We start from the raw sequence: 24,436 nt of genomic DNA, 5'->3' as shown, positions 1-24,436 counted from the left end.
AAGCCTGGCAGGGCTGGACCCCCATGGCCACTGTGCTGTCCCCCAGCCTGGCTGCCCACCCCATGAGCCTCTAACCACAGCCATATCCAGAGGCCTAGATCCCCAGATGCCGCTAGCCACAATTCCAGGTCCCCGGGTGCCCATTCCCAGACCCCAGTGCCAGATCCCCACTCGTTGATCTCTGATCCCTAGTCTCTAGTCCAAGAGCCCCAGATGGTACCTGGTCTCACATTCCCAGTCGCCAGGCCCAGATCCCACTGCCTGGTCCCAGCAGCCCAGTGACAGATCCTCACTTCTTGATTCCAGCTCCCTGGTCCCAGCACCCCACCCCACACACCCATTCCCTGATCCAGCATCCCTAGTACTCGATTGCTACTGCAAGATTCCCATTTCCAGACCCCAGTGGCAGCTTCCAGATCCCCACTTCCAGACTCCAGTGGCTGCTCCCCCATCCCCAGATTCCCACTCGTTTCTCCCAGCTCCCTAGTGCCGGTCCCAGAGTGCAGTCCCAGTCCCAACTCCCCGCTGCCCGTCCCCGCTCCTCGTTCCCAGCTCCCCAGTACCGGATTCCCGCATTCCCGGTGCCCCGTTCCCGCGCTCCTGTCCCGGCTCCCAGCCCCTCCCTTTCCCCTTAGCCCCGCCCCTCCCCAGCCCCGCCCCTCCCTCCCCGCCCCATCGGGGCGCTCGCCCCGCCTCTCGCCCCGGGCCGGGGGCGTGGCCTCCTGGCCCCGCCCCCTGCGCGCGCCCCCGTCCCCCCTCCCCGCCCCGGCACGGACCGCAATGATTTAGAAGTTCAGGAATCCCACGTGACGTCACGGCGGGTGATGTAATGCTTCTCTAAATAGATCGTATTGTAACCGGCCCGCAGTCCAACGTGGTTCCTCCGCCCGGGCTGCTCGTCCCGTCGCTCCGCACTTGTGCGGTAAGTGCCTAAAAATACGGCGCGGCTCCGCGCAGCCCCCGCGCAGCCCCGCGCAGTCCCCGCGCATCCCGGCGCGGCGCGGGGCGCTCCGGGCTGCGGCGGCTCCGCCGGCAGCATCGGCGGCGGCTGCGGGACGGGGCTCCCGGCGCAGCCGTTCGGGGCGGCGCTGCCGGCGAACGCGGTGACAGCCCCGGTACCGGCACCGGCTCCGGCACCGGCAGCGGCTCCGCGCGCAACTTCTGCCCAAGTTTCGCCGCCGCCGCTGCGGGGCCGGGGCTGGGGCGGGCGGGGGTCGCGTTGCCGCCGTCCCGCTCTGACACCGGGCCGGACCGGGCCGTGACGTCACGCGGCGGGAGCGGGACCGGCTCCTCACGGCGCTCTCTGTGTCCGCAGCGAAGTCCGCGGGAGGCGCCGCGCAGCCCGCGCGCCGCGGGGATGGACCCGCGCTGAGCCGCGTCCCAGCGCCCATGGCCCGGCACGGTGAGTGCTCCGCGGCCCGCGTCCCCTGCAAGAACCGGCACCGGCAGCGGCGCGGAGCATCTCGCTCGGGAGCTGCTCGTCCGCGGGGCGCCGGCGAGCGGCAAAAAGTTTCTTGGAAGAAAGTGTCATGCGGGAGCGAGGCAGGGAGCGGGCTGGGAGCGGGCTGCGAGTCGGGGCGCGAAAGGCGAGGGCACAAAAAAAAAAAAAAAAGGAGGGGGGGGGGCAACCGGGCGTGCGGGTCTTTGCTGGAGGGGGCTCGCTGCTGCAAGGGAAAGGCCGATTTTCGGTGGAAAAGCGTTGGAAGTTCTCCGCTTGGTGTTTTTCTAACTTTCTCGTGGCGAACAAGGCTGCCGGTAGCAAAAGGCTGAAAATTCTGCCTAAAAAAAAAAAAAAGAAAAAAAAAGGCTGAAATCCCTATTTGTGACTCCTTAATCCCAAAGGAGCTGTAGAGGTCGCAGAGCACTAGGGAAAAGTGTGATTAATGATCGGTGATTAGTGATAAGTGATTAGTGGTTTTATTCAAACTGTTACCTCTGACCAGAAGCACACATCAGAGGATTAACAGGCTCTTTAGATAAATGCTCATTAGTGGAAGGGGGAAAGCAAAGATAATAGGCAGGCACACAGGGACAACTTTCTAGGAAAATCATTCCTGTCTCTGGAATAATAAACTCTATTAGCAGCAAGGCTCTTTAATTTAAAAGTTGCTTTTATCTTGTAAATCAAAGTTAGATGTGGAAGTTCGCCGTGCTATTATAACCCGAATTTTCCCATATCCTCTGCATGTGGATTATCTCAGTAGTGATATTTTATTTGAAACTCCCCCCTCCAAGACCATTGAATGCCAAAGAAATGGGGCGCCCAGCAGTGCTCCAGCCTCGCATCCCAAGTGATGCATCCCAAGTGATCCCACTGCTGCCGGGCAGAGCCGAGCCAGGCAGCTGACTAGATGGCGCAGTCCCCTGCCTCGGGGGCCACTATATAGCCCTGGGCTACAGACTTGGCAAGCAGCAGCTCGCGAGGTGCCCGTCAGCATCCGCGCGGGTCCCGCGCGCTGCGCAGCTCCGCCACGCCGTAACTCACATTTTCCATGCCAGTTGATCTAGCGAGCTAAAGGCTACTGGAAAAATGAGCCTCATTTGCTCAGAGAGACAGTGAGAGCAAGGAGGAGACGAGGAGAGAGGGGCGGGTAGGACTGCCTGCGACCTTGCTCTGAGTTGAGCCGTTTTAAACTGATTTCATAAAATACAGCCTTAACTACGAAAGCCTAAAAGCTCTGGGTAGTTTTTCTCCCAACTATCACTGGGACAAGGAGTTTTTTGTTTTTTAAAGTCACTTAAAAGAAAGAGCAGTTGGTGTGGTGCTTGAACAAAACAGCTTGGACCTGACTGTACTCCACAGATAATGGTAAGGAGCTTGTTTTTATGATGCCTAACCAGGGATTTCTCATTATTCTTTATCACACATGTATTGTGGAGAACTGGTCTCTCCTGCTGCCCGTAGGCTTTGGAGTGTTTCTGCTGTTCTGTTAGCCTAAGTGGGGTTTATGTTTCCTTGCCTGTGTTGAGAACATCCAAGTCTCAAAACTTTAAATGTATGTTTGAAACACTTGAGTGAAACAGGAAATAGAAAGAACGAAGTTATGGCATGAAAAAGAAACTTTTGAAGTTACCTAATGTTATATTTTTAATAGGAGACCGTTGAGGGGAATTGCACTAATATGTGAAGTCAAAAAGTTTTGCAATAGCATGTAAAAAAGGCAAGAAGCTATTTGCCACACTTGAATATTGGATGACACTCTTCCAGGAGTTTAAAATCGCAGTATTTCTAAAACTCTACGCATTTAAAGCAATCAGACCTTTCCCCCAAAATCCGTGTAGAGTATAGCTTCAGTTTATTCAGCTCTGCCTCTGCAAATCTCACCTGGGGAAAATAAAGGGCAGCAAATCATGTATATAGATCAAAGAGGAAAAGGTAGAAGTGAAGTTATATATGTCCTGTTGCTTATTTTACCACGTATCAGGTAACTTTCATGGGTAAAGTGCAATACGTGCTTTTCAGTTTGAAGCTGACTTGCTTCTCAACTTGAACTTGAGGATCCAAATCCCCCAGAGCTGCTTCCATTTATCCCGAGCACTTCACTCCTCTGAAGGAGGCTGTTTCTGCGGGGGCCAGTGTCCGTGCTGGAGGTGCTAGGACAGAGTAAAGCTCTGCCGAGGCACCTTTTAAGCACTTGAGTCTTTTCCCTCTGTGCCAGCAGACTCCTCTCTGAGAGCAGTAAGTTTTGCACAGTGATTCGAGGCTTGGTTCTTCACTTGGCTCTTTGTAGTCCCTTTAAAAATATCCCATCTCAGCCACCCTCATCAAGGCATCTGAAATATTGGGGCTCTTGTAAGGCTATTGTCTACTTCCAAAAATTGCCATTTATTTAGTCAAAGACCTCCTCACCCCCAAATCTTTATCTTTCTCTGTCTCTGCTTTCTGTGGCTTGTTAGCTTGCTAGGTTTACTGTAAACTTGTTGCTTTCAGGACTTACACCTTTGTTTATTTATTGGCCATTTTAAAGCCTTATTTTAATTCCAGTGCATATCTTTCCTTATAATTCCTCTTATATATATATAAAATAATTATTTTTGGACAAGATTTTGAAATAAACAGAGAACAAACCTGTTGCTACTTAAAGCATTTTTTTTTTCTCCAAGTAAAGGCCATATCACTTATTCTTGAAGCAAAATGATATTTTTTCCTCAAGTAAGGCCTGCTAATAATGATTTTTCTTGTAATTTTTTTTATTGGAAAGCTCAGGAGGCAGTTGCTGGAAACGCGGATCCATGTATAGAGCAACAGGTCTTTCAGTTCTGCCTCATAAGTTCTTTCTTTTTTTTTTCTTTTTATTTTTCCAGTCATCTCATACTGACTGAGTTAATAGGTAGGCATTTATAATTAAGATAGCTCATCTGGGTAAATCTTTTGTGCATAAACTCTCATTGCAGTGAGTACACATGACTCCTAGGGGAAATATTTAAATATTTTGAGGTTTTTGTCAGTCATAAGCGGTAATGTCGGCATAGTGGCTTGATAGCTTGGTGGCTTTTGCCACTCTACAGGATTTCACCTCACTTTCTGTTGCTTTGTCCCCTTCCCCTTTCACCTCCCCCCAACACTGGGCTGCATGCTTTATAACCCTGGAAAAATAATATTTCTAGGTAAAGGATAGATTTGGTTCTGCAAATTATAATGCCACAGAACTCTGCAAGTCCTTATGGATTTTTAAGGCTTTTGCCTTAAAAGGCTTTTAGCATTTTTCTTCCTTGAAAAATGATTAAAATAAAGTTGACTTTGACAGTGATCTCAATATCTTGTCATGCTGTATTTGAACATTAGGAATAAGTATAAACATGAGCTTTTGTAAACTTGATATACATAAAAACAGAATGTTGCCAGGGAAGTAATTTTTGTTATACATATAATCAAAGCAATGATTTAAGTTGGCTTAAGTCTACCTAATGAGCATACAAAACATACGCAAAATAATTATTTCAGTGATGTGGTAAAAGACTTGTTGAAGCAGAATTGCTGCCGTGAGCGTTTACGTCCAAGGAGTCCTTCTGCTCTTTTGTGCACAAATCATTTGCTCGTGTCGTGACTAAGGTTAGGGGCAACTAGAAAACGCTATTTCAAATAATAGTATACCTACTGGTTTTCACTAAGGAGTTATTTTATTCTCCAATTAAAAATACTGACAGCCAGCATTTTTTTTTTATTAGCCTGAAAGTTTCATTCATGGGAAACGCAGCCGCTCTTTGCCTTTAGAGAGTCTCAGAGAGTTGGTTGCACTATTTGGTAGGTTTCTAGGTGGTGGTATCAAATGCTATTTCATAAACAAGAAGAGATTTTCTAAGGATTTTGCTGAGGGCTGTAGGATTTTCAAAGTAAAACACTGAAAGCTTACAACAATTTCCTTAGCTTAAAAGATGTTTTGCTTTTGGTTCTCGCTTCCGTCCTTTTTTATTTTTATTTTTTTGGAGAGCTCACTCAAGAAGCCAGTCCTCAAAACGAGTGGCTCGAAGCGTTGCCTCCGCCGTGTTTGTCTGGGCGTCCCATCCTCTCCACCTCATCCTTCGAAATGAGCAGAGTGGCTGTGGTGGCCCCGTTCCACGTACAGGGTGTCACAGTGATAGAAGTGGCCACAGTGCAGAGCACCTTGGCCAGAGGACTTCAGTCAGCATATGAGAAAAATCTCATTAGAAGAGGCTGGAAGGAGTGAAATTTGAGTTTAACTGGGGGAAAATACTGCAAATTCTCTGTTACTTTTGTCAGAATTGGGAGCTGATTGTGCATTTCTTGGAGTGTTTTCTTGCTTCTCTCACTAGGGCACTCGAGACCTCTGGAACTCAGGGTCTGTCTGTCTGGGCACCGTTTACTTTTATCTTCAGCTTTCTACTTTGGGTATTATATAGTTTGTGTTTCTATCATCTTTTTGTCCTTTGCAGGATTTTCTCAAACAGTTTCCTAATGTGCTCCCATCTCAGTTTCTTACCGTTCCAAGGGCCTTTTGGTCCTGGGTGCAGTCAGGGAACATCCAAAGCAGTTGAAGGGCTTAGTCCCAGTTTTCTTTCTAAGGGTACACTAAGCTTCAACTGGATGTCCTTGAACACACTGCCTAAACTTAATACAAGACTAATCAGAGAAATGTGCTTAATTAGGGCCATCTTTTGCTGAAGAAGTGGCCTTTTTACCCTGGAGGACCTCCGCCTTCAGTGATTCTTTCATTGCATGTAATGCAGTGCTGTTCTTAGCCACTGGTTTTTTTTTATTTTTTATTTTAATTTTTGCAAGTACTCAGAAATTCCTGCGGCTAATGTCAGGAATTAACCCAAGCCAGTGGCTCCCAGATTTAACATCTCAGTCTTTGTTCTTCTCTCCCTGCCTGGCCAAACGGAGGAATGGTCGTTAATATGTAATGCTCAGCACAGGGGGCTCTATAGCACAACAAATGCAACTTGAGGCAAGGTGTAGGGTGCCGGCTATATAGCAGCTACCCCGCAGTAAACATTAAATTGAGATTTTTGCATTAAATTGAGATATTGCATTTCATATAAATATATATGTATATATTTTTATTTTATTGTGTTTTAAATCATTCTGGAGTGGAATGTTGAGTTTGTATGGTTAGTTACCCACAAAGTAGTATTCTAAGTAGACAGCCCTGCACCCCAATGGATAAATGATCGTGTTATTATCTCACATGGAGTGAGTTGTGCATTGATGCTGCACACCCCGTTGCCAGTATCTCATATATGAAGTAGCTTGCTGTTATTCTGTGTCCAATTATATCTCTTAACTTTAAAATACATATATATATATACTTAATAAAAGTAGTAACCTGCCAGGTGTGTCTCCATAAATACAAATCAACAGATTTGATTTCAGGTGATTGGATTCATTTGAGTCCACTTCTAGTTTGGTTCAGGTCAGTGAGTAGGTTTGCCACTAAATAGTTTTTAGGAGTCTGGCAGCGACAAAAGGTGGCCTGAGGGTGCGACAACTAAAAAGCCGGGCATTGTGCTTGTCGTGAAACAGTGTGTATTAGAAATTAAGGCAGGAGCATATCGCACTTTTAGGAAACTTCTGTTCTTGGAATAATAGTAAATTATAAACTAAAGAAATTAAGAGAGGAGCGGGGAAGAAGAAAAAGATAGCCAGGGAGTTTGTTCAGGAATATGTTTTAATACCTGCTGTTTATCTTCCTTACTGAGGGAACATTTTAGGAAGAAGTAATTTTAAGGGTTTGTGAGGATTGTAACCACCCCATTGACTATTCCTCTTACTTGCGATTTAAAAAAGAAAAAAACAAACAAAACCCCCTCAAAACCAAAAACCCCACAAACCTTTTGCTGGTGATAGCTGAGGAGTGGGATTTGCACAAGTTTTGTTAAAGCTATCAGGAAAAACATCTGAAGAGGCTTCCCTTGCTCTCCAAACAATATACAAAATGAGGGGAAAGTGAAGGGAAAGGAGAGATTCCGTATTTTAAAAACAAGGTAAGGAATGTTTTCCTTCTTTCCTCACTTACATGTTCTTAAGTGTGTCTGTCTAGCACTTGAAGGTTATCTTATACTTGTGATTAAATAAGGTCAGTGTATAGTGGGTTTTATGGCTGGAAAATGGAAAGGCACTTAAAGATAACAAGTTAAAAAAAAAAGTGAATGATGTAAAACTAAACTAGTTTCAAAAATTCTGGTGCCTCCCTTTCATTCTTTAGCGCTAAGGAAGCAGAATATGGACTCAAAGTAGTTTAACTACTGAAATAGGTGAACTTCAAGCAATTGTTGGTTCATCACAAAAAGTGAGAGAAAGCAGTAATTTAACTATTTTCACATGAATCTTTAGAATATTTCATAGGAAGCTAAATAACCTCTTATGAAAGGAGCCAAGATGAAAACAGCCATGGGTTTTATGACTGGGTAAGAATTATGTTATGGTGGATTTAAAAAATACCACACAGAGCCTAATTCTCCGCTCACCCTGGTATAAATCCGGAGCAACTCTATTGAAATCAGTGGAGTTGCAGACGGGTGTAACACTCATTGAGAGGAAAATTAGATTCACAGGGTCTATTCTGAACGTAGCCTCTCAGTTGCGCGCTGCGCAAATCCCATTATTAAAGTAATAGCCTGACATGTCACGTTAAGGACGGCTCTGTCCCCACGATGAACATGTCTGTAGCTCTCCTCATCCTGTGGCCACTTATAAGGGGGCGGGGGGGGGATATGGAGAATACTTATTTTGTGCTCAATTAATATTCCTTCCGTGCACTCTCCTTCCTCTCACGAGCTTTATGTGTGGGTGCGCAGTCTGCACTCTCCATCATCTATCTGTCTGTGTCTCTTTGACTGTGACAGTCACCGCTCCGGCCTTGGGCTTGCGCAGCCTCGATGAAAACCCTAAGGTTTTCGGAGAAACGCAAGAGAATCTAATTCTGCTGCTGGCACTGATGTGAATTTTTACTCTTACCTATATTGTTATGAATTGGGAGTAATATCTTGGCCTCCAGCTTGATTTTATTTGGGGTGAGGGGCTGTATTCTTCTTTTTTCTTTTATTTTTTCCTTAAAGAAAAGAGACTGGAGGGGAAAAAAGTTAAGAGGACAGGGAAGCTTTGTAATTTTAATAGCTCCAAGGATTTGTTTGGAAGTGAAAGGCAAGGCCCACGCCACTCAAGCACCTGACCTGCGAGCGAGAGCAGGTTGGCCTGGGAACAGTCTTTCAGCACTTCTGAAAAATCTTATTGCCCCCATAAGACATCCCATATTTTTTTAGAGAAAGAATAAAAAGGGAATTTTGCATAAGGAAGAGCAACTGAAGAGGTATATGTAGATATGTAGTGCCCGGTATTGAAAACCACTCTATGCGTTAAGCAGGTACTCTTGCTTTCGATTTTTGTAATCTGACCCAGGAGACATGAGGTTGACTCCGTGACTTTTGAAATTGCTGCAGTGTCGGGAGTGACTGTGTGGCCCCCGCTTGTTTATTAATGTCATGCAACTGGTAGCTTCTGCGTATAATCGTAGGAGGATGTAATAAAAGTTTTAGGCCTTATAAATGACTCTGGTGAGGAAAGTTTCTCTGGATTCTTAACGATCTAGAGGTTTATTTAATAAAAAAAAAAAAGAAACAAAACCACAACTATTATACTATTATTTCATTGCCAAACATTTTTAAAAAGCACTATTTATGTAGGCCCTATATAAGCACACATTGTTTTATGTCCCTTCTGCTGCCTTTGCAATTGAGTAAACCATTATTCTCGGAGCACTGCTGTGCTGAGATCATCAGTGATGATGGTGTGAAAACAAACAAGTTTTAGCAGCAGAAGTCACTATATAATTTGACAGGGACGTTGTCAGCAGCAAAACATTCACATTAATTTCATTTCTAGTCAAAGCAAAATAAAAATTGAAGCAGCTAGTGGGAAAGATGCAGTCTTGGGAGGAGGGGAAGGGGTTTGGATCTCATTCTGCAAGGTGCTGTATCAACTAAAATGAGGACCTTTCTCAATCCCCATTGAAGTCAAGGGGTGTTGAGGGCACTTGGGGACTAGTGGCATTGTGTCCTTTTTCTCCATGGTTTAGTAAAACTGCCGAGATGAAACTTAATTCTTCATTAATTCAAACTCCTAGCAAGATCTTGGGAGAAAAGCTTTCTTTGTTAAAGATCGAGATACCCTCCATCTCCTCAACAGAGAGCTAAAAATGTATGTGCTCTAATTCTCCAGCCTTCAAGGAGTCCTTCAATAGTAAGAGTGACAATAAGAGCAGATATTTGGCACATATCTTAAAGTTGCAAAAATTCTACCTTGGAGAACAATATTGTGGCCTTTGTTATTAAAAGCCAAGTATAAATGTTATCAGCAATGATTTTATATTCCCGAGGGTTAAATGAAAAAGCTTTGGGATGAATTAATTCAACTACACATGGCCAAACATGTGCTATGAAAAACAAGCTATCAAATTGGTCCGTGCAACCTCCCCCCTTTATTTTCTCATTCCTCAGTGGATAAATATTGTGTTTTCTTTTTAATATAAATAATTGAAATCAATGAATGCCAGAAGGGTCAATCACCTTATAGTACCCTAAAATTCAGGGAATCCAGATATTTGATTTTACTGCTATAACTATGGCCATACACTTGAACCTCTTACTGGATTATCTAAACCAAGTGGAGTTTGCAGGATGCGCAAGGAAGTACTTTGAAAATATTCTCCCTCTATAGCTGTTAGGGCGCTATGTCTTGTATATTCTATACAGTTTTTCATGCCAAAAAGTGGGTATTCCAAAATATAAGGACAGCCTGTTTCTGCTCTGCTGTCATGCTTCCAGGCTTCATTCAGAGTTCTAGTCAGTGTGCTGTCAGTCAAATATTTTTCAGCAAAGTTTTTTAAGGGCCGAGTAAGCTGAGGAGAAGCATGTTGAGCATTGTAATTAATACTAAGTTAATTTATAATAAGAAGAATAAGAGATATGATGATGACTGTCTTATCAAGTCACTCATGGAAATAGATGAATTCTTTTATTTTTGACTGGAATCTTTCATGCTGGTTTCAGATAGCTTAAATGGATTCAGACAGCCTTGCAGGGAAGTATCAGCTCGTGTATGCACAATAAGGGAGACTTGTGTATGCAGAATAAATGATGCACAGCAAAAAAATGTGGTGAAAAGACAAAAAGCAGGTGTTTAGTACTATGGAGCGTTATAGCAAGTCTTTGTAAAAGGCTACTTGGGAAAAAGGCAATGCAAATATTGGTGCTTTCTTAGTCCTTTAATTCTGTATGTAATGATTTCCTCATATACTCAATGCTCCTATGATAACTATCTCAAAAAAGAATGCTAAAACGATGTGATCTTTTCAGTGCCAAAAACTATCGCTGGTTATTTATTCATCTAAAGATCAATTCTGCTGAGACCAATCCAGTGCTCCTGGGAACGGCGCGTGAGATGGTTTCGACAGTGGCAAGGTCCTGACGGGAGCCCTGTGCTCTTGTCACACCACATATTTAGCACAGAGGGGATTTCCTCGCCGTTGGGTGGTGAAGGCGGTTGAGGCCGGGCAGCCCCAACCAAACTGACTTACGTTGAGGAGCGGTTGCTCCTCACATGGTTGGAGCACGAGCGGTGGCTTCAGAGGGGAGATGGTTTGGGAGGTGCACCCAGGCTGGTGACCTCTTGGGAGGCAAAACTAAAAAAAAAAAATCCCAAGAAATTCACTGAAAAACACAACATGAGGAGGCCTGAAACTGTTGGCTGTTGCAGATCAAATTCTGTGACTGGTTTCAGCCAAAAAAAAGGCGGGGGGGGAGGGGAAGGGAGGAAAATATGTGAAAAAGTCGAAGTACATGATTTCAACATTTTTTCAAAATGAGATACTTAAATTTCTTCTTTGAAAACTCACTTGTTCCTTAAGGAATACACATGAGGCACTAAATCATGCAGAAATGGATCTTTGTTTTGTGCTGAATAAAGCCTTTCAGGTTGACTCTCCATTTTTTTTTTGCTGTCTATCTATCATCATTTATCTGCCTACTCTCTCTGTTCAGGGGCCTTGCTTGGGCTTCTTTAACGTTCTTGTCTGTGAGCTCTGCACGTGTGTACATGTATGCACACTGTAAGACTGTGTCTATAAGATGAGGGAAAAAGCTCCCAGAAAGCTGCGCTGGTTGAGAGCCTCAGAAGGTTCAAGTAGAGGCCTTTAATTGCAGAAATGTTAAATCTCCAGAATATCCCCTGAGATTTGATCAGATCAGAGAGGACTGGGTCAAAGAACATCACTGCCTTCCATGGAGAATAATGGAAAATTATATTCAATTGATGAAGTCAGCAAAAAAATAGCCAAAAGGAACCAAATCTTTGTACGGACTAACTTCACTGAGAGTAAAATTAGCAGAGGCTGTCCTCTAAGAGTGATATCAGAAGTATCTTGGAATTTTAAAATCAATTATTATATAACCGTTAAATTCAGATCCTGGAGTTAATAGAGAGATTGTCATTCTCAGCCATGGCTTAGATTTTAGGGATTTTTCTTTTTTAGTTACTTGTTTTTCAGGACATGTGGATGTCTTAAATGGGAACGTGTTATTGGGAATTATCTGGTGGAAGTTCTCATTAAAAGTTAAGATTCATTTGACTTTTTTTTTTTAAGGATTAAAAGGGAACCAGAGAAACAACTAAGTTTATAGGTGCAGAATTTCTGTTTAACTGAGGAAATTATTTTCTCAATTTCTATCAATACACACTGGGTGTACTTGTGGGTGGAAGAAATCCTTATTCTACTGAAGTGTGGAATTGCGTTCCTTGCAGCTTTTATTAAACCATGTCAAATATTTAATAACCACTTGATGGTTCTTTAACTTGTCTTTTAAAGTGTGTTTTTGGTGGCTTGATGGTATGTAGAACATTTCCTTCCTATACTTCAGCATTTCTAACCAAAATCTGAGTATGTTTGAAACCTTAGCTTATTCACACTTCCTAATCATAATCCCCTCGGTTTCCTTGTCAGCACCTTTTTGTGGCATTTCTCTGGACACCTCTATCTAATATCTCCAGAGGTTATTCTACAGAGTAACCTTTGACAAGATCTATTACTTACTACTTACTGGTTTTAACAAGGTGAGAAGAGGTCAGTCCCTGTAAATGGCAGGCGCTATTAGGAGACTCTTGCAGAAGCTCCTGGTGGCTTGTCCATCTCTGGGGGTGGAAGTTCCCTCTAAAGCACAGAGAAAACTCTGTTATGACTGGGTATGATCGTAAGCAGGTAACATACGTCCTTGGGAAAGTGGTTACTGCATGCACTGCCAAGCTCCAGCCTATTTCTCTTTCAAGGTCCTCAACCCACTGGAATCAGTGAGATTTTTGCTCCAAACTTCAAGTTGACTCCAAAGTCCTGAAGTCAGAGGGACTTAAAAGTGTCCAAGGTGCTGTGTGATCCATTTAAATTGAGCTTCATAACCAAATTTATGACTTTTCCGCTGAAAGAATTGAAATGGCAATTTCAAACTACCGCTCTGGCCAGAATTCATGACCTCCTAGATCAGAGCTGGTGTGGCCTATTTCTTCATGCAAACTAGAAATGCAAAACCTATCCCTTAGTGATTGAAGAAAAGATGGCAAAGGTTCAGTTTGTGAAAAGAATATTTATAGGATCCTCTTGGTTGGCATAGATGATTTTAGAAATTAAAGACAAACATATTTTCTCCCAAATTAATAAAAAAGCCGAGAAACTGTACAGGAAAGTTTGGATAGAGCCCAGAGATATGCAAAATGAGATTAAAAAAATGCCTCAAGGATTTATCTGCATACCTTCTGTAAAAATGGATGAAAAATCTTTCTAGGGAGCTTTGAAATATCTCAGTCTGGGGTTTTGTCAGTGAAGGGAGATGATTTGTTAATCTGCTCCTATCAGTTATTTACCACGGCTTGCCTTTCATGGGTTCGGTGTATATAGAGCCTATGAACACTGCTAGCAACCTTTCAAATGTGAGCAGCGATAGTGTAAAGGAAAAAGAATTGTTGAAGCATAGCAATAAATCATAAGGGTTTTTCCTCTGATCCCCAAACACTGAAAACTAGGCTAAATTGATGCTGCTAACGTAGCTTTCACTTTCTATCCTGAGTCTAACTATCGATCACATGCAGCCAGTGACTAAAGTGCTCCCTCTCAGAACAGAATTTAGATGTGATTTACCTCATGGGAGCAGAGCGCCGCAGGACTAACCTGTGTGTGTGTGCCAGAAATTAGGCATGAGTTTCTCGAGAACATCTAAAGGTACCTTAGGGAGCATAAGATGCCAGTGTGAAGCAGGTTATTTATTTTTGCTTCAAACAAGAAAATGAAAGGGAGCCTTTATTCACTATGAGCACACACAGGTGAAAACATATCCAGCCTATGCAGAACAGCTTTCTATACAAGGTGAAGAAACGGCTTCCATGGTGCGTTACGGTTCCTCATGGTCTGCCTGTTTCTCGTGGCAGAAACTTCCCGATATTCATTCAGTAAGAATTTTCACGTAGGAGTGTCTTGGCATATTCCTTTTTGCCCAGCTCGCTCTGTATTTTTCAGCACTCAGACAAGTCCTTTTTTTTTTTTTTTTCTGTTTTTTTGGTGGGGTAGAGAGGGACACAGGGACACAGAGGGGAGGCTTGATTGCCCTTTCTGTCTAAAGACTTTTGTAGGTGGGCATTCAGTAATTCACCAAGGAAACACTGTTTTTACTATAATATCTTCATTAATAATGTGTGGATGAAGTTGCACCTACAGATTAGATAGCAGTTGAGGAGCATTGCTGCTCCCTGTCCTGTATAACTGTATGGAGATGTAATAGTAGTAATAATAATAATAATAATAAAAGCAGTTACAGGACTCTCTCTATTTGCATTATAAGTTTTGCATCTGGCTAGGAAAGGGGAGGTCTGTTTGGCGCGTCCAGGAGCTTGCTGGCTGCTGTGTACAGGGCCTTTCGAGCGCCTGCTGCGGCCGGTCCCAGGGCTTGTGCTGCGAGCGGGGGCTTCCCCCGAGCCCTTGGGCTGCTTGAGCTCATCCCACGCATTCGCCAGCTCCTGACGGGGCTGGGAGGAATGTGCCGGGTACCTGCTGCCGAGCGAGACGGGCACCTCCCTGCCCTGCCTCTTCCTGTAAAGGAGCCCAAGGAGCCTCCTCGCGCCTTCCCCTGCTCCCTGCCCCCCTTTATTTATTCGTTTTTAAAATTTTCTGGAGTGTCTCTTGGACAAATCCTGCTGGGAAGGGCTGTGGTAGCTCCAGTGACAGTGCTCCCAGCACCCTGCTCCTTGCCAGTCTCCTTCTCCCTCCCTTCAGGCCCCTGAAAAACTTAGGAGAAAAAAGCTCCAGGTGAACTGGAAGATAACTGGAAGTGCGGAAACGCGGTATTGCACAACCACTGGTGTTCCTCTCCCCTCCCACGTCTCCGGGATAAAGTTCAGGAGCCCTCACGGAGGGTAGGCTCCCTCGCCGTGAGCACAATACTCCAAAGCAGCGTGAGCTTTAGTGTCCAAGCAGAGGGCAGGAACTGATTCAAACGCATCTGCAATGCAATGGAGGTGCTCTGCCACTCAAGGAAGTCCTTTTATGGCTGCAGACACTGTTGCATGTTATTTACAATTACAAATTAATTTTCAAGATGATAAAATGCTTTTATTTTTTTAAGATTCTTTTAACTTGCTTGTGTAGCAGCTGTGATTTTTACAGAATGAGTAATTTCAGTTAGATAATTCTCCTATGCCAGGCAGATTAAAAAAAAAAAATCTTGTAGCAAAGTGGTTTGGTGTTAAACCAGATTGCTACCGTTTCTGCAGCGGTGCTGCAACTCTGCTTTAGGATACTTGTAATTTCTGCATTTCTCCCTTGGAAAAATACTCTCATGAGAAACGAAACATGGTGGGTAATGAAGGCTAAAATTGTTTATACTGATCACATCAATTGGAAAATGATCTTCACTCAGCAACTCTTTTACCAGCAAATAAAGGCAACAGCGAGTGTGTTGGTGTTAGAGTTTCGCTTTACTTTCCGACAACTTTTAATGGGCTCTTGCTCGATATTCTGTCTCTAACCAGTCTGAGTGCTGCTTCCCTTCTTCTGGATGTGCTTTGTGTAAAACAAAACAAAACACAAACTATGAATATGTTGCAGTTTGTCGCACCCTGTCCTGTAAAAACCGAGCCTTGCCTTTCCCGGCCAGGCTTCTTCAGAGTGACTGCAGGTAACGCGCATGTGCCCTCACCTCTGTCATAGCCCTTGATGCTATTAAACTCAGGTTTTGGTTACCTTTAGAAAAGATTTGGAAGTGTAACGGAATTTATCCTCAACAGGGCCAATTTACCACCTCCGTTGTTTTCTAGAGAGTCAGGAAGAATAAAATTGTAGCACTTGGAAGCGGAGATGGTGCCTTGCCCTGCGAGCGTGCTTTTGGCAATACTTAACTAAATGCCGGCTAGCTCCTTCAGGCACAGAGATGCGCAGCCTGCGTTTCAGTGTCGTTTGCACAGGCTGAGCCAAGAATCGCTGTATCTGCTACGTTTTCTTTACATGGTGACAGCAGAGGTTTCCTTCCGCGGCGCGGCCCAGCAGGGACATTCGCGTGCGAGCACTCGCCAGCAGAGGCTGCTGCCACCACATGCTTTGCTGCCGACGTGGGCATGCAGGGCAGCGCAGCTCCGTCGCAGAAGAAACCAGGGCTGCGACGGTACCACCGCCTCTGCTCTACCCAAGCAGGCTTTGCCCTGATGGCTGGAGTAAAGCGGCAGCTTTTTTGGCTCTCTGGAACAGGGAACTTGGAGAAACACCTTGGCCAGAACATCTGCGAGAGCCTAAAATGCATCCGTGTGCGGACAAGTATGTAGTGAAGTTGGTCACTCCATTTCAGATGTAAATGTTGTCTGTTTAAATAAATTTGAAAAAGACCTGTCTGCAAAAATAACCAGTGAAATATGACTTGTGAAGAGAACTCTTAAGTAAAATTCAGGAACTCTGAGCACTTCTCTGCTATGTAAATTTTATGTTCAGTCCATCTTTAAACTACACTTTCTGCGGTAATATTTCATCCAAAAGTAAAATCTTTAATTTGTCATTTATTTCATATGTGCAAGCCTGCAAAAATAACAGGCACCAAGTGACACATATATAAATCTTTCTGTAGAGTGAGGGAGCTACTCAGAGTTCGCAAGACTAAGATTTAAAGAAAAATGTATGTTATTTCTAGTATGGAACACTAAAAGCTGTTAATACGTATTTGAATATTTTTGCTATAGCATACTATTCTTAAAACAAACAAAAAAAGCATCATAGGTGTCAGTGATTATTTGGTACAGACAAGCAAGCACTCTTTCTCCCAGGAGTGCATGGAGTTTATTCAGTAAGATTTAATTCTCAGGCTTCTTCTCTCAGCATAGTAGTAAATCATTCCTAAATCTTAAGGAGATGCTCCACAAATTCTGCTGACTATCAGTGTAAGGCTTCATACCCAACAGCATTGATTTATTTAAGTATAGGTCTTGTGCCTTTTGAGAGCCTACCATCTGCTAAAATTGTGTTTATTGTATGTAAGAAGTCAGCGTTTTACTGATGAGTTACAGAAAAATGATAGCCTTGCTCTTTAAGTGACACCTGTTTAGAAATAATTTGTTAATTGCTACTTTGAGGCAGATTGTTGTATTCTTCAAATGAATAAGTTTAGTTAATACCACATACTAATTTACTGAATAGCTCCTCACTCTAATGCAGCTATAATAACTCCTAATTACCTGCTACAGTTACTCCAGTCTGCTTAGTGTATTCCACTCTGGAGTAGAGGGAAGGAGAAATATGTGGGATAGAGAAGCTCGTATTCTGCACTGGTGGAAAATACTATTCTTCATGCACATCAAGGGAGCGCAGTTTTTAAAATCTTCTGACCTATGTACTGTGCTGCAGGCCAGATTACTATTTATGAAGAACTTTACACAATTGGACTAAGTGCTTTGGTTGATAAATATCTAGTTGTGCTGCATAGTTTCTTCACAGGGGATGTACAACTTTATAACAGTAATGCAGACGTAGTGTAGTAGTATCTTCTATTTTAGAACAGGACCCTTTAATTAGCACATGTAAGAAATTTTGTGTTCTAATATCCCACAAGAAAAGATATCATTAATTAGTCACTTTACTATAAAAAATAGATTTATTTACATAGAAGAGTGGGAGACTAACAACTGCAATATTTGTCATTGATTATCCAGGTGCTGGTCATTTTGTGAAGGTGATGCAAAAACAGTGGTGAGAGCACCTTATTTTGCAGCATTCCCCTTCCAGGGAAACCATAAGGTAGTTTTACTAAAATAACAATTTACAGGAATACTGCAGCTTTGGCTGTCATTAAACCTCCCATTTGCCCCAATGCATTGCTGTATATTAACTGAGTAAAAGCATCACATTGCTGATGCATATCAAATCTGGAACGATAGTCAAACACCCTACCCACTTGTGTCTGGGTGTTTCCTGGAGGTTTTAGATTTCTTAGGATTTACCTTTGAGTTCCCATTTCCAAAGCAGGAAGTCATATTGCTTTTCCATTTCAGTTTATCTTTCTTTTGGCTGATTGTTCCGCTTGGGTTTAAGAGTAACTGAATTGTCTCTCCCATAACATCAGCTTCTACAAAGAGAACAACACTAGGACATGAGCCTCAACTCATATCTGCTTCAACTGGCAGTGAGCAAGGCTGGTGCCCTTGATTTTTGTATTTGGCAGACAGCTGATGGGACCACGTGCCAGACTTGTATCATGAAGATGCCCTGGATACATCTTGGTGGTTTTGCCTTGGGTGGTGAGAATGCTCCTATTGGTAGCGTGACACATTGACAGCTCTTGGTCACATTTCTCCAACCTGATATTGCTTCTCCTTACAATTTTGGGGTGATCACATTGCAGGTGGCTCCACAGCTGCCTGTTTGGTGTGGTGGCCCAGTGGCAGGTACGGCTGGTAGCTCACCTGTATAGTCCTTGCACATGGACAGTCTTTATTTAAGTTACACACCACATTTCCTCCTCTGCATAGGAGGATCTGTCCTCGATCACTGCCTGTACCACTACACTCACTCTCCCTCGCCCCGGCATAACTGCAGCATTAGGATATAAAGCAGTTCTGTTTCCCACAGTTGTCCATAGTGTGTGCATTTTTTTCCTTTTGGTCTTTCCTGATGCTTTCCAGATCCTATGCACAAGACCAGGGTGCCAGAAATCTCAGTTAGTCTGTCTTTGTTCTGCTCTCTAAAATCTTCAAGTATGTCTCTATGTACTTAATCTTCACTAGAACCTATCATGGTTTTGTGTAATTCAGCTGCCTGTGTTGTTGGCAGATATTTACCTTGGGTTAAGCTTGTTTCCTTCTGTTGATCATTCTGAAAATGATCTTGCCCTGATTGATGATTTTTGCCTGTCTAAACTTTAAGTGAATGGTAACATTCTGAGTTCTCTAATGCAAATATCTATTTCCTAATGTGTTTCATGGTTTTAAAAAAACATGGTACCAAGTTATTTTTTTTTTATACAGTACTATTTTATTTGAGGTCACAGAACTCATTTATTACCTTTTAATGCAGCAATGCAGCAAGCTTCTGTTTCTAAAATCAACCTTTTAATAAATAAATATATAAATAACCCCTTGCTACTTCTGTCACTGCAAAATGTTCTATTATACCTCCTTAATTTTCTACCGCTGTGGGTGACTGTAGCCAAGTCAATGGGAACTCACTGCTGCTCCTCCTGTGTGGGCCACACCAGATTCCGGGTGCTGCCTGGACAAGAGGACATGCAGGACAGCATGGTGCAGGGATGCTGGGATGATTTAGCACGAAGCACACGGGGTCTGTGTGCCCCACAGCCATGCTGGTGAGGACCATTCCCTAGCAAAGCTACTCTGGTGCCTCTGCAGTCTGTTTCCCAGAGCTCTGGAGCCTGTTGGGATAACAAAAAAAAGATGCAGTGCAAGGTTGGATCTGTGCATTTTTATATACCTAGCTAATGAGCTTTATTAGGAATCTGGGGTTTCAATGCAGTGCAGTTCAAGGAAGGCAGTAGATGAGTTCCTTTGGAGTCAGCTCTTGCGCACTGAGGCACATTACAGCCGTGCCGGACCTCATGCCATGCTCCCCATCTTCCTTGGCTTGAGGAAGTCCTGCTGGCTCGAGGAGGCTGCTGGAGCAGGGCTGGCTCTGCAGGGTTATTTACCACCCACTACTGCCACTGATCTGCTACATCGGATCCAGCTGGAATCTAGTATGAGCATCCTTGCAGCTTGCTTACTCTAGGGTTGCTGCTGATTTAGCAGTGGGCCAGCCTGGCTGTTTATACTGTGTGGGGATATACGTGTTTTTGAACCATGGTCTTCTGATACTCCCAGCCTGGGACTAGTCCCACTGGTCCTGTCACAACAGCTCAAGTGGGAGAGCAGCATTTGAACAACCTGGCCTGACCTATGAGCACCAATGATACCCAAGGGGAAAAGCAGCAGGGAACCAGAACCAGGTGTTTAGGGACATCGGGGACATGGAGAAAACAAGGCAACTAACCAGCTTTAAAGCTGGTTTAGAGAAGTAGGTGTGCTAGTCCTGCAAACTCCTTACTCGTGCGGTTAACTTGGGAAGGCTGATAATACTAAAACTGCTACAGTCCTTCTTGGACAAACTTGTCCCTCTTATTTTATTTTTTTTTTCTTTTTAATTCTGTTTCATTTTTATCTGTTGTGAACATAGGATTTCGTGGCTCACTATCTTTTATTTTAATTTGCTCTGATGCATCTGTGACCTAAAGTCTCTTTGCTTCATGTACGCTATCAGTCGAACATAGTGCATACCCTTCTGATGTTGAAAATTTATGCTAAGCTCTTGGCAACTGAGAAGTGCTTATTATTATTAGAGTGTTATTTAACTATGGATCTCCTAAAAGTTTTTAACATTTCCAAATTATTTCCAACCTTGCATTTCTCCTGCACTTGCCAAATCTTAAGACTCATTCCAGATTCAGGGCCAATGACATTATCGCTGTGAGTCAGAACTTGCTTGGAAAGGGGATTTCTTCCATATTGGCTTAAGCTCAGTAATGGCACTGAACACTTGGAACTTCTTGGCCCCTTTTCTGAGCACCATTTCAGACACATTCATGCCAAAGGAGGAAAAATAATTGGCTAGAAACAAGTGACCATAGTATCTTTTTTTTAAAGGTCACTGTGTTAATTTTTCTTGAGGGACTTCTCTTTGGATTGTTCTGTAACTTAATTTAAAAGAAATCATGGTTCACAAGCTGTCTGCAGTATTGTTACCCCTCTCACTCGTTATGAGGGGCTAGTGGTTTGCTTGTAAGAAAGATGCCTTTATTTTGTGCCCCAAAAGTCATCCACTGTTTGTATAAATTGAAGGCAAACAGGGAAAATGCAGATATTCCCTTGCTGAAGGGATATATTTCCGGGGAGAAACCAGGCCAGGCGTGACTTTCAAACTTCTAAATCTGTTTTATGTGGTGTATATGAGATTGCTGTCATCACCCAGATGCAGGAAATACCAGTGTTGGGCTTAAGGGGAACAAAGTAAACTCGACAATGGACTGAAAAGAAAAATAAACAATTGACCAACCATTTTTATTGCTTGTTTTTTTCTCTTGCTTTAACAGTAACATTCACCTTCCTTTACTGGAGTTCTGCAAAACATCTGTATCAAGCCTTAAACTTGCTTGACCTTAGTTTAGGTTCAAGGTTCAATATATTCCATGTGCATGGATGATTTTACAAATCCATGACTCTACGCAAGCCTTTCTCTCTGTCCCGGATTTGGCCTCCTTCTCGCTAAATAAATCCAAGGACAACTTTCTCTCTCTGTCTTTCCTTCTCTGAAGACTGCTTCAGGGCTACCCTTGGGGCTTGCATGGTGCTACAGGGCTTAAGAAAAAAGGAGCTGCCTTAGAAAATGAAGTCAGCCTACACTAGCAACTTCCCTGGATGGAGCCGTGTTTTTTTTTTTTTTTTTTTTAACTTGAGGAATTAAGCTTAAAGGGCTCATTTTGTTAAGTCTTCCAAAATTAGTGGTTCAGCCTTTGTATGTGTTTTAAATCGTTGTTTCTTATCCCATTTGTAAAAGCAGGGCAGATTTCTAAATGTCTCTGAACAAATCTCAGGTTTAAGAAATTCTCTGCTCCAACCTCTGAAGTATACTTATTCCCAGGGCTCTTAACAGTTACTTTAAAACAACATAACAAATATTTGCATGCACACAGTACAACATTATGGACAAAGATGGAAAGGTCTTGCAGAACCTGGAAGTGGCCAAACTATGAAATTTTAAACAGAAATTAAGTGATACAGTTTGTATTGCTTCCATTAAGTGTTACAGTTTGTAATTAAAATAATGCTATTTAAACACAGGTAAAAGTAGCTTCTCCCATTCCTGTGGATTGTTAAAAGCTATAGCATACAAGCTCTATTAATATCTAAAGTGGTATCTTTTACAGGTGTTATCTGAGAGGAAAGCTGGAGTTTTGGGAGGGCAGGATGAGTAAATATTTTTCTTTTCATTGGTTTTGACAGCCTCTGGGCTAGACTCCCCCCATGGTGTAACTCGGTTATCTCGTCCCACTCTGCTCGGGGTCCCAGTCGTTATCCACTGAAGGAAGGTCTGCATGTGCTCAGCGGGAGGGTTGTTCCTGCGTGATCGGGCAGGTCACCGTGAGCAGCACGAAGCATTCCTTTCTCCTTGGATGGCGCAGGATACTTCCTCCTGCTAATTCTAGCCAGTGCTGGGGGTTAGAAGTGCCAAGTGAATGGAAGCGCGGAGACTGGAGTCAGGCAACAAAACATGATCTAGCTGAAAAAAAAAAGGGGGGGGAGGAAGGAAGAAAAAGTGGCGTATCTTGAACACTTTCTTAACCTAACACTTTCTCCGTAATACATGCTTAGAAAATATAAACAGCGACACTATCACGCATTTCTTTTCAGTGCACTGTCATCACAGATGTAAAGACATTGTGCAAATGGACAGGCCAACGTTATTCAGGTTCAGACAGCTGCAATAACTTCAGGTATGGAGGGTTAGTTTTTTCTATCCACATATAAACATTGGTGTGGTGTCTGAGCTAATCCTCCAGGCTTCTTTCAGGGTCAGTGTGGAGAAGCAGGCAATGCTGGCTCATGTGCCTTCTCTTCCCAAAACGGATGTCTACGTGAAGTGAATCGTTCTTCATGTGCCTGTTTCTCTCCATGAGCTATAAAGAAGTCTGAGATGACTAGGATGGAGATGCTGAGAAGGTTTGAAGTCAAGTCAGATGAGCACCACTGAACGTGGTTATATCTACGCCCCACACCAGTGAAGCCTCCTGACTGGCGTGGGTGGGTGGCAGGTTTCTTGCTGGAAGGGGCATATGCACTTCAGCATGCTTCCCAGCGCGGATTAGTTAGCCCCACTGCAAGGCACAGCTGATTCGCCCAGGAGCCATGCGGTGCTGATGATACCTGCAGAATATGAGCTGCATCATGCCTGCAACGCAGACCTGTCCCCTCACTGTCAGCTCCCGTGTTTGAGTGCGGCCCAGCAGAGACACACCAGGGCAAAACTCTGGGAGGCAATAGACATAAAAGTTTGTGTTTTTGCATACCTAGAGGCACGAGGCTAGACTGAAGGCTTCTGCCAAAATGTATGCGGGCAGAAAGCAGTCGTCCTTCTGTAATGATTTTTGATCGCAGGCCTTAACTATCAATGCATCTCTGGCGAACTATGTTCTCTCCTGCTTCCCCCCTACTCTCCACCCCTCCAATCAGTCTTGAAGTAAATAAACTTTTAAAACAACTATAGTTTATGGAATAGGGTTCATGGAGCTGTGATAAAGCACTTCAGGCAGCAACTTACACTTGTTTCTGAAGCTCCACTTTTATTGCTTTTAAAAAATTCTTGTATGATCTCATTTTAGAATTGAGTACTTCAAAGGTTGTTCAGTCCATGTTCCTTCAAGGCTGCCTATGCAGCCCTATAATTTTTTTTCTCTTTCGTTTTTTCCTTTCATCCTTATTAAGTGGAAAACACCAAAGGGATTTTCACACACCAAAATGAATAGCCTTGCAATATTCTAGCTGTGCTTCTTTAAGAGTTACAGTAAGATCACAGTGCAGTGGAATACGAGTTTTCACATTCATGCTCTTGCAACAAGTGCCTTCTGGACTGGCGTTACCACACAGGCTCGTGCAGTGCAGATCTGCAGGCAGATTATTCTGGTAAAACTCTTCAAAAGGGAGTTGATTTAGACCAAAAATATTTGAAAAATAACTGAAATGAAATTTGTTTACGATGTGTTTATCTCTGTTCTCTAAGCTGTGTTCACCAAGGTAATGCTTAGTGCTATTTTTCCTGTTTACCTTCCAATAGAAGATAGAGCCTGTGTTCTCAATTTATATTTTTTTGTTTCTTACAAAGTGATGCTAGGAGAGGGGCTTGTATTTTAGACTGGTTAGTTAGGCTGTGTGGCCTTCCATGGCTACAGATATGTCTCTTCTTATCATCACCTACCTAATTTCTTAGGCCTATGGCTTGGCCAAGACACTGCCAAAAGTGTTGCTGTAGTATAAAAGTACTTCACAGGAGGTCCTTTTACTTTTTAAACACCATAAAACAAATGCTGAAAGTACATTTTGTACTAAAGCCCAAGGCATATTACAAAGTGATACAAAAATGTTTAAAATAAAATGTGTTTTTATGGAAATAGAAAATGAGTTGTCTAAGATCAGAAGCTTCTTCCCATGAGGCTGAGACAATGTGTGACAGAGGGGAACATGAGGGGAGAAGAATGGAAGTTTGCTAGAGGATAGTAGATAAACGTAAGAGCCTTGTGTAGTCTGTGCAGTCCAGAGATAATGACATGTTTTAGACTCCTTGGAAGAAGACTCAAAATATTCTCATTTTTTCCTGATACCCTCCAAGCATTTTCTATTCTACAGAATTATGCTAAGAATGGA

General features: G+C 43.2%; 1 protein-coding gene across 1 annotated transcript in view; it reads left to right on the top strand.

Annotated features, from left to right (window-relative positions):
• Positions 1–904: 904 nt before the first annotated feature.
• CREB5 (cAMP responsive element binding protein 5) overlaps positions 905–24,436 on the top strand; it is a 232,631-nt gene continuing 209,099 nt past the window's right edge. The window contains exon 1 of the mRNA XM_088521209.1: positions 905–922. The gene's annotated coding sequence lies outside the window, so the exon portion shown is untranslated. The remainder of the gene's footprint in view (positions 923–24,436) is intronic.

This window comes from Tinamus guttatus, unplaced genomic scaffold (assembly GCF_059628265.1).
Source record: "Tinamus guttatus ecotype Peru unplaced genomic scaffold, ASM5962826v1 Tinamus_guttatus_pri_ptg000115l, whole genome shotgun sequence".
NCBI lineage: Eukaryota > Metazoa > Chordata > Aves > Tinamiformes > Tinamidae > Tinamus > Tinamus guttatus.
Note: the sequence above shows the minus strand (reverse complement) of the source record. Positions and strands in the feature narration are given on the sequence as shown.